The sequence below is a fragment of the Canis lupus genome, chromosome 14, assembly GCF_048164855.1.
Source record: "Canis lupus baileyi chromosome 14, mCanLup2.hap1, whole genome shotgun sequence".
In the NCBI taxonomy this organism is placed as follows: Eukaryota; Metazoa; Chordata; class Mammalia; order Carnivora; family Canidae; genus Canis; species Canis lupus.
The window spans coordinates 51,042,034-51,056,534 of record NC_132851.1 but is presented as its reverse complement, the minus strand read 5'-3'; the positions used below and the strand labels follow the sequence as shown (position 1 = coordinate 51,056,534).

At 41.5% G+C, this 14,501-nt stretch overlaps 1 pseudogene; it reads right to left on the bottom strand.

The window, feature by feature from the left end:
* Positions 1–4,002: 4,002 nt before the first annotated feature.
* LOC140603551 (nucleoside diphosphate kinase B pseudogene) lies at positions 4,003–11,765 on the bottom strand (annotated as a pseudogene).
* Positions 11,766–14,501: the final 2,736 nt, after the last annotated feature.

Genomic DNA, 14,501 nt, shown 5'->3' with positions numbered 1-14,501 from the left:
GCTCCACAAGGGAGTTATGTGGAAGGTTCAAGGCCTGTGAAGATTCTCGGCCTATGTTATAATTCCTTCGTGTTAACCACCAGCTTCCAGAAAATCTTTATTAAACATCACAGCCTGGTTTCAGCTAGTACTCTGTAGAAACAAGGGAGGGGGTTGTGCCAGATTGGGATGAAGCAGTATAAGAGAAAGCAGTAGCAACCAGAGGGAGAACACTTAGGAACCTCTGGGGGGAGGGATTTGGCAGACCAACTGGTGGCCCAAGATGGCTCAGAGATGGCCTGATCATTACTAAGGAGGTATGGGACAACTGGGATGGATTTTGGAAGCAAGTAAATTTTTCTAGCAATTTCTGTGATACTTGGTGTGTACTAACACTAGGTTTCCTGAAAGCAAACTAAATGAGGGCTTAAGCTGATATAATTAGGCAACATGAAGGAAAAGCAACACTATTTGTAGTCCCTGTTGGGAAAGGCCTAGCCTTTGCATTTAGTTTACAGGATATGTAAGACCTATGTCTCTCTGTCTGTCTACCTATCTATCACATGTGTGTAAAGGGATTTAAAAAATCCTTTAATATTTACCTATAGTAATCATTCTTTGGCATGATTTTTTTTCCAAGTAACCTATGCCCAACATGGGGCTTGAACTCATGGCACCCAAGATCAAGAGTTACATGCTCTACTGACTGAGCCAGCCAGATGAACTAGGCATGATTCTTTTTTTTTTTTTTTCCATTATGATTCTTTCAAATTAAATTCCCCATGCAACAATTTGACAGCTAAGAGAGATTTTGGCACAATCTATTTTTTTTTTAACTTTGAGCTTCATGAAGACATATCTATTGAAAGCTGTCATTAGAATCAGCCCTTAAGCTGACCAAAAACCATAACAGATCACTTTGGATTTCTGGAGATAAACTCACCTAGTGCCAAATAATCCCCTCCAGTCATGCTCTGGTCACAAGAAAACCCTCCCCTGTTTGCATTTTCTATCATCCTTTCTGGCTCCTACTAGTACTGTACATAGATGAATGCATGAGCTTTGTCTCCGGGCTGGCACTGACATCTGAGCTTTGCCACTTCATTTCATCCTATCATCTCCCCATATTTTTCTTGAGCTGTAGAATTGTTTGCTTTATGTTCTGGTTTCATAGAGGCAGTTGCTTCATTATGTTTTAGAGATTCATGATAGAATACTTGATCACAATTATTATCTGCTTATAGACGCATTATTCCTGTGCATATTCTTTGTCTACCATTTGGTTTCTTGCACTTTTCCACTTTTTTTTTCCTTAGAGGATCTTTTTACAGTTCCTTGCACTGGTTTCTATTCTTCAGCATTGCAGGAAATGAGTTTTTTCTTGAGCTCTTTAGAGAAAGTTTGTAAGGGGAAGTGTCAGGCTACTTGAAATTTTTCTTGATTTTTTAAGATTTATTTATTTATTTTAGAGGGAGGGGAGGGGCAGAGGGAGACGGGGAGAGAATCTTAAGCAGACTCTGTGCTGAGCTTGGAGTTCCCAGTCTCATGATCCTGAGATCACAACCTGGGCTGAAACCAAGAGTCCGATGTTTAACTGACTGTGCCAGCCAGGCACCCCTGATTTGGGGTTTTGAGTTTGTTGAGTTTATTTCTCCCTAACCAATCAAGATAAACAGCAGTGAAGTTTTTACAACCAAGGACTCTTTTGTGCTACTGCAGAGACAGTTTCTTGCAAACAGGGCCAGTCTCTGGTTCCTAGGAAGACTCATCTCTGTCTTTTAACACCAAACAGGATCTAGGGAAGCTGTTGGTACCAGCGAATGCACACTTGCCCTATATTGTGAATGAGGGGAGTTAGGTTTTGCCCCTCGATTTCAGGAGTTGCACCCTGCTCTTTCTGAGACACATAGCTACTGTGTCCCCTGGCTGTAGGTTTTTTTTTCTGCTTGCTTCCACATGCCCCCTTAAGTAATCTTTACTGCTTTGGGCAGTCCTTCCAATAAAGTGGAAACCTGGGATTTCAGCTATCTCCTACTTTCTAGGAAAAAGAATTTGTGTCTTTGTTTTTCTGTCTTTTTGTTGCTTTTGGCTGATACCAGTGAAGAGAAGAGAAATGCTTTATATCACCATGTTCGAACCAGAAATAGAAACTCATAGGCTTTCAAGTCAAACAGACTTGGATTTGAATCTTGGCTCCACTATTCACTGTGTGACCTTGGCAAGCTATTTAACCTTTTTGTTCTTCAATTTCCTTATCTTTAAAATGGCCATCTATATAAGGACTATTAAGAGAGTTAAATGAGGTGATGCTTCTAAAGTTCCCAGGACAACACTTGACACCTAGTAGGTACTCAATAAAGAGGAGTTATGACTATTAGTGTCATGGCCACCAACTGGCTCTATTGAACTTCTAGCCTGCTGTTCTTTGGGAAAAATATTCTTCTAAATTAAAATAGTCGCCTTGAAGAGATCAGTGTTTTCAAAAATGTGTTCAACAGGGCACATATAAGAAATAGTTCCCAGGTATGACTCAACAACAAAGGGGGGGCGGTGGATTTCATGGCCTAAGGGACACCATGTACTGTAATCCACCCCTTTCAGGAATCACAAGGCACATAAATCCATGATGGTGTTGCAATAGGTCCCATCACGGAGGAATGCAATACACATTATCATAGAGCACAGAGAGTGTTCTGACACATTTATGGGAGAGAGTCTCTCCCACACATTCAGGTAAGTGTCTCAAAGGACGATGAAAGAACTGACAACTCTCCTCCCACAGAGAGAAACTGCAGAACTTTACCATTAAGTCTGGGAGTCCTTCTGGGATAGCAAAGGAAACTGCTCTTCAGAAATACTCTGATTTCTTATTTTGGTAAGCATAGCACTTACACATGCTGGGCACTGCTCTAAGTGCCTTCACATATACTAACTCATTGAGTCTACAACTGTTTGAAGAGTTTATTTATTCCCCTTGAAAAAAGAAGAAAGAATTCTTTCCCAAAGAATAAAGAAAGCGTTCCCTTCCCTGATAAGAAGGATCTAGATGGAAAAAGTCTTTGAAAAAGGAATGTTGGGATCCCTGGGTGGCACAGCGGTTTGGCGCCTGCCTTTGGCCCAGGGCGCGATCCTGGAGACCCGGGATCGAATCCCACGTCGGGCTCCCTGCATGGAGCCTGCTTCTCCCTCTGCCTGTGTCTCTGCCTCTCTCTCTCTCTCTCTCTCTCTCTCTCTGTGTGTGTGTGTGTGTGTGTGACTATCATTAAAAAAAAAAAAAATCATCCTAAAATTAAAAAAAAAAAAAAAAAAAGAAAAAAGAAAAAGGAATGTTGCCTTCCTAGTGTAAATGTTACTGGCTTAATTTATGTATTCACTGGTAAAGGAACCAGCATGTATGCAACTCACACTGGTGGGATATTGAAAGAGAAAATCATGTAAGGACAAACTTGGTCCCACTGATTTTTGGGACCTAGGCCTCAGCTATCTACTGCTCATGCCCTTCAGGTTTTGCAAGTGGTCCCAACACCCAGGAAAGGGAAGGAAAGGAAGCAGGATTGAATAAAGGGAGATGTTGAGTTGTGATGTAGACTCAGCAAAAGGCTTCAAACCAATCCCACAGGGAGATGTAGATATGAAATAGTTCGCAGAGTTGCCCCAAATTGGAGTGAGGGGTTGGGCCTTTACTTGGGTCGCATTCAATGACTTTTGATTAGCCATCGAATGTGGGTTATCCTTTAAAGAAGCTGATTTTGGGAAAGGCAGTTTTTATCATCAAAGGCAGTCCCCAGAGAGGGCTGACACTTGAGCACTGTCTTCTTGCCACATTTCCAGGAGCTGGGAGAAAAAGTCCTTAATTCCAGGTGAGGACCCAGGTGGTACATTTCCAGGCAGAAAGTTTTGTTTTTTTGTTTTTTTTCCAGATAGGAAGTTTGAATGCACGGACTGTGGAGGGGTGAACTCCATAATCTAGGAGTGATCTCCCTCCCAAGTGGTACCAAAGGGGACGGATGCTTTGCCCGCCTCTTATTCATAGATCCAGTCAAAAGCACAAGACTTGAAGTCAACCAATTCTTTAGACTTAAACCATAGGCTGATTTTTTCTCTCAGCACTTTTTACTGAATCACTGCCATTATTAATGTTCCTGCTAACGTGAATGCAGAAGTCCCCATGAATGGTGCATGGGTTAGAATCTGCTGGATTGATCTCCCCAAGCATCACTTACCCCATTTCCATCACGTTTAGCCCTCTCAGACCATGGTCACCACCAGTCCTGAGTTCATGTACTTCACCAGCCCTGGGAAGAATGGACACAGTCTTTCAGGCCATTGTAGTGCTGCTTCAAGAGTTCCTCAGAGACCTGAAGGAGCTTCATGGCCACAAAGTGGAGTATCTTCTGCTTGAAAGCTTTACAATCTCACCCACCAATCCATGCTGCATGCACACTGGCTTGATGGCAATGAAGGTGTGCTCCACATCAGCTATGGTTGAAGCAGGCAGGGATGGAACTGGCTCAAGAGGAGGCAAAAGTATTTAATTTTGATGAAGTCCAATGGATTTATTTTTTTATTTTGTCATTTGTGTTTTTGGTATACACACACACACACACACACATATTTATATATGAAATCATTGCCAAATCCAAGGTTGTGAAGCTACACACCAGTTTTCTTCTAAAATTTTTATAATTTTGACTCTTACATTTAGGTCTTTGATCAACTTTGAATTAATATTTGTACATGGTATGATATTGAAGTTCAACTTAATTCTTTAGTATGTGAATATCCATTTGTCCCAGCATGATCTGGTGAATTTTATTATCATTGAATTGTCTTGGCACTGTTGTTGAAAATCAGTTGACCATAAATGTAAGCATTTTTTGTTGGACTCTTAATTCAGTTTCATCAATTTATATATCAATTCTTATGTACTGTCTATATTACTGAAGCTTTGTAGTAGGGTTTTTTTTTAAGTTTCATTTAAAAAAATTTATTTATATATTCATGAGACAGAGAGAGAGAGAGAGAGAGGCAGAGATACAGGCAGAGGGAGAAGCAGGCTCCATGCAGGGAGCCTGACGTGGGACTCAATCCCAAGTCGCCAGGATCAGGCCCTGGGCTGAAGGCAGCACTAAACTGCTGAGCCTCCTGAGCTGCCCTTTTTTTAAATTTTTAAATTCAAATTCCAGTTAGTTAACATACCGTGTAATGTTAGTTTCAGGTGTACCATACAGTGATTCAACACTTCCATACGATACCTAGTGCTCATCACAACCAATGTACTCCTTAATCCCCATCACTTTTTAAACTCATCTCCCTGCCCACCTTCCCTCTAGTAACCATTGGTTTGTTCTCTATTGTTCTTGGTTTGCCTCTCTCTTTTCTTCCCCCTTTGCTCATTTGTTTTGTTTCTTAAATTCCATATATGAATGAAATCATATGGCATTTTACTTTCTCCGACTGACTTATCTCACTTAGCATAATACTCTCTAGCTAGCTCTCCACGTTGTTGCAAATGGCAAGATTTCATTCTTTTTTATGGCTGAGTAATATTCTAGTGGTGTGTGTGTGTGTGTGTGTGTGTGTGTGTGTGTGTGTACCACGTCTTCTTTATCCATTCTTTAGTCAGTGGACACTTGAGCTGTCTCTGTAATTTGGCTATTGTAGATAATGTTGATATAAACACCGGGATGCATATATTCCTTTGAGTTAGTATATTTTGTTTTCTTTGGGTAAATACCTAGTAATGCAATTGCCGGATCTTAGGGTAGTTCTATTTTTAACTTTTTGAGGAACCTCCATACTGTTTTCCAGTTTGCATTCCCACCAACAGTACAAGTACTCCTCCACATCCTCACCGACACCTGTTTCTTATGTTGTTGATTTTAGCCATTCTGACAGGTGTGAGGTGATATCTCCTTGTAGTTTTGATTGGTATTTCCCTGATGATCAGTGATGTTGAGCATCTTTTTATGTGTCTGTTTGCCATTTGTGTATCCTTGGAAAAATGTCTCTCCATGCCTTCTGCCCATTTTTTAACTGGATTATTCATTTTGGGGGCATTGTTTTATAAGTTCTTTATATATTTTGGATGTTAACTCTTTATCAGACATGTCAATTGCAAATATCTTCTCCCATTCCCTACGTTGCCTTTTAGTTTTGTTGATTGTTCCTTTGCTGTGCAGAAATTTTTTATTTTGGGACACCTGGGTGGCTCAGTGGTTGAGCATCTGCCTTTGGCTCAAGGTGTGATCCCAGGATCCTGGGATCGATTCCTGCATCAGGCTTTCCATGAGGAGCCTACTTCTCTCTCTGCCTATGTCTCTGCCTCTCTCTCTGTGTCTCTCATGAATAAATAAAATTTTAAAAGAGAAGAAACTTTTATTTTTTTATTTTTTTAAATAAATTAATTTTTTATTGGTGTTCAATTTACCAACATACAGAATAACACCCAGTGCTCATCCCGTCAAGTGCCCCCCTCAGTGCCCGTCACCATTCACCCCCACCCCCCGCCCTCCTCCCCTTCCACCACCCCTAGTTCATTTCCCCGAGTTAGGAGTCTTTTTCTTCTCCCTTCCCTTACATTCCCTTTCACTATTATTTATATTCCCCAAATGAATGAGAACATACACTGTTTGTCCTTCTCCGATTGACTTACTTAGCATAATACCCTCCAGTTCCATCCACGTTGAAGCAAATGGTGGGTATTTGTCATTTCTAATAGCTGAGTAATATCCCATTGTATACATAAACCACATCTTCTTTATCCACTCATCTTTCGATGGACACCGAGGCTCCTTCCACAGTTTGGCTATTGTGGACATTGCTGCTAGAAACATCGGGGTGCAGGTGTCCCGGCATTTCATTGCATCTGAATCTTTGGGGTAAAACCCCAACAGTGCAATTGCTGGGTCATAGAGCAGATCTATTTTTAACTCTTTGAGGAACCTCCACACAGTTTTCCAGAGTGGCTGCACCAGTTCACATTCCCACCAACAGTGTAAGAGGGTTCCCTTTTCTCCACATCCTCTCCAACATTTGTGGTTTCCTGCCTTGTTAATTTTCCCCATTCTCACTGGTGTGAGGTGGTATCTTATTGCGGTTTTGATTTGTATTTCCCTGATAGCAAGTGATGCAGAGCATTTTCTCATGTGCATGTTGGCCATGTCTATGTCTTCCTCTGTGAGATTTCTGTTCATGTCTTTTGCCCATTTCATGATTGGATTGTTTGTTTCTTTGGTGTTGAGTTTAATAAGTTCTTTATAGGTCTTGGAAACTAGCCCTTTATCTGATACGTCATTTGCAAATATCTTCTCCCATTCTGTAGGTTGTCTTTTAGTTTTGTTGACTGTATCCTTTGCTGTGCAAAAGCTTCTTATCTTGATGAAGTCCCAATAGTTCATTTTTGCTTTTGTTTTTTTTGCCTTCGTGGATGTATCTTGCAAGAAGTTACTGTGGCCAAGTTCAAAAAGGGTGTTGCCTGTGTTCTTCTCTAGGATTTTGATGGAATCTTGTCTCACATTTAGATCTTTCATCCATTTTGAGTTTATCTTTGTGTATGGTGAAAGAGAGTGGTCTAGTTTCATTTGAGAAGAAACTTTTATATTGAGGAAGTCTCAATTGTTTATTTTTGGTTTTGTTTCCCTTGCTTGAGACATATTAGAAAGTGTAGTAAGTTTTTAAATCAGTGAGTCTTCTAACTTTGTTCTTTTTCAAGGTTTTGGCTTTGAGTCCCTTGAATTTCCAAATGCATTTAGGATCAGCTTACCAATTTCTGCAAGAAGGGAGCCAGGATTCTGATAAGGAATATGTGAAATCTGTAAATCAATTTGGGGAGTATTGCCATCTTAACAATAGTAAGTGTTCTGATCCATAACCACAGATGACTTCCCATTTATTTGAAACTTTAATTTCAACAATATTTTACAAGTTTTCAGCACACAAGTCTTGTACCTCTTTTGTTAAATTTATTCCTAGATATTTTATTCTTTTTAGTGTTATTATAAATGAAGTTATTTTCTTAACTTCACTTCTGGATTGTTCATGCTGGTGTATAGAAATACAATTGATTTTTGTATCTGTATCCTGTAAACTTATTGAACTTGCTTATTAGTTCAAATAGTTTTTTTGTGCATATTTCTTAGTATTTTCTTGACAAGATCATGTCAACTTTGGTTTTTTTAAAATATTTTATTTATTTATTCATGAGAGAGAGAGAAGCAGAGACACAGGCAGAGGGAGAAGCAGGCGCCATGCAGGAAGACTCCAGGATCCTGAGACTCCAGGGTCACATCCCGAGCCAAAGGCAGATGCTGAACAGCTGAGCCACCCAATCATGTCAACTTTGAATAGAGATAATTGTGCTTCTTTCTTTTTTAGTCAAAGTGATTTTCTTTTTCCTGTCTAATTTTCCAGGCTAGAACCTTCACCACAATGTTGAGTAGAGGTAGTAAGAGCAGACATCCTTGTCTTATTCCTGATCTTAGAGAGATAGCATTTAACATTTTTCATTGTTAAATATAATGTTAGCTATGGGTTGTTTTGTAATACTTTTGCATTAATTTGCTTTTGTCTTTAAAAAACTTTATTTATTCAAGTAATTTCTATAGCCAACATGAGACTCAAATGCATGACTCCAAGATCAAGAGTCACATGCTCTTCCAACTGAGCCAGCCAAGTGCCCCTATCTTGCTTTTGACTGTAAGATACAGAACATCCTGACTTAAACTGACTAAAACAATAAGAAATTCACTGTATCACTGGTGGGTAAGCCTAGAGTAAGGATGGGCTCCAGTAACAGTGGGGATCAATTTCTTTTTTTTTTTTTAATTTTTATTTATTTATGATAGTCACAGAGAGAGAGAGAGAGAGGCAGAGACACAGGCAGAGGGAGAAGCAGGTTCCATGCACTGGGAGCCCGACCTGGGATTTGATCCCGGGTCTCCAGGATCACGCCCTGGACCAAAGGCAGGCGCTAAACCGCTGAGCCACCCAAGGAACCCTGGGGATCAATTTCTTGATGATGTCCTCTAGAATTTAGGTTCTTTTCCACTCCTTCACTCTGCTGTCCTCAGCTTCATCCTACTGTTGATTTTCCTTAGGGTTGTAAATTACCTGCCAGGATCATCAGAGCTACACGGCAGTGCTTCCTTATTGAGGCTCACCTGGCTTTTCTTACAGAGAGGTGTGAGGGAGACACAGGGAAAAAGAGAGAGAAAATGTTCCTCCCAACCACAGACTCTTCATACTCTGTTTATTTATTCATCTATTAAAATTTTTACTTTTTTATTCATCAGAGATACACAGAGAGAGTCAGAGACACAGGCATAAGGAGAAGCAGGCTCCCCATGGGTAGCTCGATATGAGATTCCATCCCAGGACCCCAGGACCATGACCTGAGCCGAAGGCAGACAGTCAACCACTAAGCCACCCACGTGTCCCTACTCTACTGTTTAATTGGGCCAAATACCCATTTAGATTGCACACCCACCTCTGGATCAATAATAATCATCAGGGGAAACGAGATGTCTCTGATTTCCCCAGTCATCACTCCTCAGTATATTATAGAACAGGAAATAAGCTAGGGAGATGGAGGAGGACTATAAATACTACCTTTTCTCCTATTAAAATCCTATCAAGTTGTGGTGGAATGGTTCTGCATTTTGATTGTGGTGGTGGTTACATGGATCTATACATGTGATAAAATTGCATAGAACCACACACACACACACACACACACACACACAAGAATGCATGTGTAACTGGTAAAATCTAAATGAGCTTTGTGGCTTGTACAAATATAAATTTCATGGTTTTGATATTATAGTTATGCAAGATGACAGCATTGTGGGAGAAAGAGGGAAGGGTGCATGGGACTTTCCCATACAATTTTTTTGTGATTTCCTGTGAATCCATAACTATTTTTAAAAATTATATCCAGTGGATTACATATTGGAGTTTTAGACAGTGATCAGCAGTATGGAAGGGAGATCCATGGCAGATTTAGGAGTAGAAGGAAAGACTTAAAGGTGGCTCAGCGGTTGAGCACCTGCCTTCAGCCCAGGGTGTGATCCTGGAGTCCCGGGATCGAGTCCCAATGTGGGAGGAGTCCCACGCAGGGAGTGTGGAGCCTGCTTCTCCCTCTGCCTATGTCTCTACCTCTCTTTCTCTGTGTCTCTCATGAACAAATAAATAAAATCTTAAAAAAAAAAAGAAGGAAAGACTTATTTATATACAGTATCAGTATCAGGTAACTTATCTCATATGACCCTATTAAAAAATTTGAGGTATAAGCTACATAAGGTAAAGTGCAAAAATTTAGTGTAGCTTGAATTTACACACACACACACACACACACACACACATATGCTCTTTACTAGCTGGAGTTAATCACTATTCTCATTGCTATTGTAAAGATTAATTTTGCTAAATGGCCCATTTTTATTTATATTCATTAGCACTCTCAGTGCTAGTCTAGGAAAGAAAAAGAAAACAAGTCTATTGATATTGTTGCTTATAGAACTCTGATTAAAAAGAAAGCAAGCAAGAAAGAAAACAACCTAGGTAGTGGCACTTTTCTCAAAGGAGATCAGAATCTCCTTGCCCCCTGCTCTGGAAGACCTACCTCCATCCAGGTTGAGCTAACGCTGGTGAAGCAGCTCTGATGACCCAGATCCTGCACACTAGGCTTGCATCTGCTGTCTTGATTCAGTGCTTTTCAGTGCCAGCCTGTGCCCACAATCCCTTGCCATGTCAAACTTACCACTCAACTTTTTTTTTTTAACGCACCCCATATAAAAAGTTGATCGTATAGATTCCTCAACCAGCAGAAGAGGTAGTATGTAAGAGTGTTGAGCACATTCATTCCAAGAGACAGTAGGTATGAGACACCAAGTTAAAGATGTAGGTGGAGGCAGATGGTACCTCTGGTCTTTTGTCATCTGTCATCTTTTCAACTGCAGAGGTACAGAGCACCTTGTCTGGGGCCTGAAATCTCTGCTCTTCTCAGTGTTTTACATTAAGCAGAAAGCTTAATGGTAACAAAGTTGCTCAAGCTTTTACTTCTGCTGAGTAGGGGCTTTCCTCTCTCAGTTCATGTGATTGGATACCTTAGGGAAAGAGGTCAAACTTCTCATTCTTGAACAAGTATTTTAAATCCAAGGAGGCAGAGATGCTAATGGGAATTGCCCATTTTTAAAAACTTCCTGCAGCTCGCTCATTCACAGGTGCACTTGACTGTGCCAGGACCCACAGCCAGGAAAAACCAGGCAGGGCTGCTATATTTTCCAAGTGGAAAGACAACTGCCAGGGTCAAGGGTCCCGAGGACTGGACTGTGCACCACCTTTGCTGGGTGATAGGCACCTGTGACTCAGATCAGTCTGGGTCCTGCAACAGATGCCACACCAGCAAAGAACAATGGAGCCTGGTTTAATAAAAGGCTATTACAAAGGTGTGGGTAGGGTTAAGGGAAACCAACAAGGGATGCTGAGGACCAGTCCCACCACCAATCACCCCCAGCCCTAGAACTTCACCTTTAGGTCTAAAGAGACTGTGGAAGGAAGTGGTTACAAAGTTCAGACAGAGTTGCTAGGAAGAGGAACTGACTAGCCTGGGCCTTTAGTGGAGGAACACTGCCCATCTGAAGCCCAGCAGGAGGGCAGCCAGGGGCCTGATACCTTAATCTCTCTCTTCTCCCACTTCCAGTCTTCTGCTGTAGCCTCCCATTTTCCTAACCCAACTCACAGTCCTGGGACCAGAGATCCTTGTTGATACCTTTCATAAAGATCATCCCACTAAAGCACAGAGTGGGATTGAAAGTCCATCTGGTGGGATAGAGTAGAACATACCCAGCACACCACTCTTTTATTCATCATTGTATAGTTGCTACTCCAAGGGAGCACTGTCTCCCCAAGGAGGGGGACTTCCTACCCACTGGGGAAAAGGAAAAAAGAAGAAAGTAAATTTGTCAGTGGTACTCCTTGAGAATGTTAATTCAGGCTCACACATAGGGTCAGAGTGGATTTAACCTCGCATTTTCTTTCTGCTGCTGTACTCTCTGGGTCCCTGCACCACTCACAGTATCCCCATGTAGGTTTTTGTCCATTTGTTTGCTTGTTTGTTTTAAAGACTTTATTTATTTATTTATTTAGCAGAGAGAGAGAGAGAGAGAGAGAGAGAGAGTACAAGAGGCACACACACACAAGCAGGGGGAGCAGCAGAGGGAGAGGGAGAAGCTGACTTACTGCTGAGCAGGGAGTCTAATGTGGGGCTCAATCCCAGGGCCCCAGGATCATGGCCTGAGCCCAAGGCAGACACTTAACCAACTGAGCCACCCAGGTGCCCCTCACACATGTAGATTTGATGAAAACAATTTAACTCTATTTCTGGTGGTTATTAGGATGTCACTGATCATCATCACCGTCATCCAGCCCATATGTCTCTTTGTGAGGGATCATGAATGTCATTTGAAGTCCATCGCAGAGAGGCTTTCAAATTAACCCAAACAACCCAATATCCAGAGACATATCCTATAATGAAAACCTGTAGACAGTCACTGAATACACCAGCAGTCATTAAGGTGTTTCTATGGAGGTAGTTTTTAGTAAAGTGGTGGGTGATGAGGGCACTGTGGGGGCTGTTACTTACAAATTTCTCTCCATCTCTCACCCAGAGAAGTAGCCTTACCTCCACTTGATGCAACTGCAGTTGTAGGTGCTTAAAACCTCAGAGAAAACAGAGGCAGGGACAGATCCTACCTATCTGTAAAAAATGATAATTTGTTCACCATGGATTTTTTTGCATTTATTGATTTGGTAAAATATTTCATTATTATCCATCTTGATTGCTGAGTGTCTGGGCATCCTCTTACTTATCTCACCTTAGTCCAAGCGCTGGAGGGACGGCATATTATAAAACTTTCTGGGGAAGAGCCTTCAGTGACCTTACCTATTGCATTGTGAATGGCAATCACTTTAGAACATTTTCCCCTAACTTTTCAGGAACATAGGTAGTATACAACAAAAGATCAACTCCTCTATTTTTTTTCTTGGTGTTTTAAAGCTCCTAGAGGCAATCTAACACCTCCAATGCCTCAGGGTCCCGTCTCCAACTCCAGGCTTGTCCCCCAGCTCCGAAACTCCCTTTCAGCCAATGGACAGTCTTTATTCTGAAGAGAACTCTGTTTAACCCTGAGAGGGAATTAAATTCAAGTTATAAAAAAACAAAACTTAAGTCTCTCTACTTTAGTTTCATCCTGGCCTCTGGTATTTACTCATAGTGCTTTTTTAACAAACTGGTCTGACAGAAACTGATACTGCAGGAACCAGGAGCCCAAAACAAACAACTATATATATATATATATATATATATATATATATATATATATATATATATATAATTTTTTTAAAAAGCATTTGGGTGCAGCCCATGGGTTGTTGAACAGGCTCCCAGCAAGTAAAACCCAGTTCTTTGCAGTAAGCCCACCTACCACTTTATCTTATCACAGAACATCAAACCCTAGCAGTGAGACCCTGACCCTCCAGCCCAGGCTTTCCACTGTAATGCTCTCTCCTACTTCAGTGCCAAACCAAGGATCCAGGGATGCCAGCCTTCACTCTGTGCTCTGCCTTTGGAGGTCTGAGCTGGGGCTTTCCACGGACACACTGAAGGAGAATGGTTAGGGTGGCAGGACATTCTCCATCTACTTGAGTGTTTGGAGTGTTACACTGGGTTCTATCAAGTAGCAGATTAGTAAGGCAGGTCTGCAGGGAGAAAGACAATAACATAATTTGCACTCACTTTCTTTAAAACAAAACAAAATGAAATGAAACAAAACAAAGCTCAGGTTCTGCTTAGCGATCTCAGGACTTGCCCGAAGATAGTCCCCTAGGTGTTTTAACAAGCCCCATCCAGCCCTACCTACATCCCTACCCATAGCTCTTAAATAGTTTGATGTGCTGGTGCTGCCTGTAAGGTCTTGGTACAAGGAACCCTGCTGGACTATGTCTTAGTATGTACCTGTGGTACCCCAAATTGCCAGGGTTCTACCTCTGGTCTAGTATGTGTTCCAGGTCTTTGTTCATTCACCTCCTACAGATCCCAAGTTTGTTTGAGACACATCAGGTGTGACCTTTGAAACTGGCCCCAGGCTGGGCCTGGCACATATCATGTAGACCCAGAACGACCTGAAGGCTTAAGCTGCGTGGGATTGGCTGGTGAAGCCTTGATAAGCACTAAGCTGGCTATTCCTCATGAGGCAAAGCACACTGTTCCACAAGAGGCAGGAGTTGGGTCACCTGGAATGGGTTGACTTGTCAGATTAACGGCCTCAACTAGAGATTGCAGGAGTCTCTTCTCTACTTCCTCCAAGTCAGCCACAGGTTCTGTGTACTGGTATTGTGTACAAAGGTGTTCACATAGTAAGGTCACTGGATGTTCTTGCCCCTTCCTGGTAATGCAGGATCCCAGCTCCCTGCAAAGTCCTCTATGCTTGTCATCTTAAAAAATTCTGGTCAATCAGAGGGAG